Source organism: Pezoporus occidentalis, unplaced genomic scaffold (assembly GCF_034315485.1).
Source record: "Pezoporus occidentalis ecotype Australia unplaced genomic scaffold, CSIRO_AGI_Poc_V1 ctg35, whole genome shotgun sequence".
Classification (NCBI taxonomy): Eukaryota; Metazoa; Chordata; class Aves; order Psittaciformes; family Psittacidae; genus Pezoporus; species Pezoporus occidentalis.
Genome location: NW_026915483.1, coordinates 4,472,034 through 4,474,056, shown reverse-complemented (window position 1 = coordinate 4,474,056; position 2,023 = coordinate 4,472,034).

Sequence of the window (2,023 nt, the reverse complement as noted above, 5' to 3'; positions counted from 1 at the left end):
CTAAAAACGTGGCCTGTTGAAAGACAAGAATGAACATGTAAAAATAAAGCCATAGGAACGGCTGTACTTTGTTCACAATGAGAATTAGATGTACCTTATAAGTGATCATTTAAAAAATTCTTTATATAATTTAAAACACTTTAAAATAAGGGTTTAACAACAGAATCTGAGAAATTTTCACCTAAAATGCAGCTAAAACGACAACAGAATAAAGGGACTGGTTTTAAATGCAGAACCTTTATCATCAATGCTGCTATTGTTCAAGTGCTTGCTAAATAGTGCTTGAAATATTGCGTACTTTAACATCCCCCCATATGAAAATGGCTTTAAGATGTCTCCATATTCTTGCTGGAACCCGGTAAAAAGAAAGAAATCACTACATTACCTTGCATTTGCTCTTAGAGTCATTATCCTTAGACAGCACCATCATTTAATAAATTTATCATCAGTGGTGTCCTTCGAACAATGTATTAGTGTAATACATTATAAGAGCACTTCACTGTGATGATATATTACTCAAAAGATGGGAACATCTGGGAAGAATGAATCTGGGAATAGATTTAGTGTAATAGGCTTTATATGGGGATACAAGCCTGGGTATTGCTACTTAAAAAAGTATGGTGCCTTGCCACAGGCCATCTCAACCACAAAAGCACATGAATGCCTATCAGACACACCAAACCAGCATGATTTTTCCCTTCCTTCCTCTTCTGGCGAGGGTGATGATCAATGTGCTGCCCACTGAGGGATGGAGCTGGCACTGTGAATTAAAGCACTCACAAACATGTGCATGAGCACAAGGACACAGGAGGTGGGGAACAAGGAAAATTCATGCAAAAGGAAGATCAAAGCCTACATGAAGTTCTTATGTTTCGTTTTAAATAATTTTCCACATTTTCTGAGCACCTCTATGCTATTCACCCTTTCCCCACTCAATACTGAGCAGAGAAGGATGAAGCTCACTGACGACCTTTACACCAATCCAGTGCAATTTTACCCTCTTGGTTGACCAACTTGCCATTCAAAGAGCCAAAGGCACGTTCTTCCTGCAGCTTAACTCTGGTTCCAGTTCCTCCAGCATTCCCTGGGCCATGGTCAGATGAAGTTTTTCTAGGAAAAGAAGTAAATTTCAACATTATGACAAAACCCAAAATCTGAGCATCATTCATAAATCCAGCAATCAAGAGCAAATACCTCAAAAAGGTCCATCTGTGCATGAGCATGAGAAATTAACTTAGAAGCATCACAAATAACCCTAAATAACAGTCCGAAGAGGGACCTCATTTGGCAATAGGCCTGCCTCAGTGCTGGCAGCCCCTTCAGCCATAGGGATTGGGAAGAACAAGGGGTCGTGAGACTGCAGGAGAGCATTCCCCACTGCTCAACCCCAAATCTTTCCCATTTGCAGTTGGCCCAACTGCTGGTTTGGAATAAATGGCTCCAGCTGCACTGGTCAGGTTCTGTTCAGCTCTAGGGTGATATTTTTCTTTTTTCAGGAAAAAAAAAAGAAAAGATAAGATTTCATTGCAAATTATGAAAAGATGGAGAAATCTAAAATTTTTTGAAAGACAAGAAAAAATTGGTTTTCCTCACAAACCGCTGAGGAAAGCAGGGTATCTTCAGGTGCTATTTCACAGAAGCCAGGCTTGTGACAATGTCTCTGAATGAAGTGAGAAGCTACCTATTACAAAGAGGAGGGAACAAGCACCTGGAAGAAGTCCATAGTCTCCAGACAGATTAGATTACCTTATGTGAAGAAAGTAACAACCAGAAATTGCTGGTGAGACTTCTGCAGGCCAGAATTTAGAGCCATTTCAGCTTTTATTTTCCATAGCTCCCCCCTAACTCCTCAGTAAAATGAGAAAGAATTCATAACCCGTGTCAGCCACACTCAGATAATCCAAGACTTAGAGAGAACATTTCATATAACCTCATTTCTGCCCCTCACAAATGCTTTAACAACTTTAATAAGGTAATGTATAGCTATTATCGTACAGCAAGTGTAAGTCAAACAACTATCAGC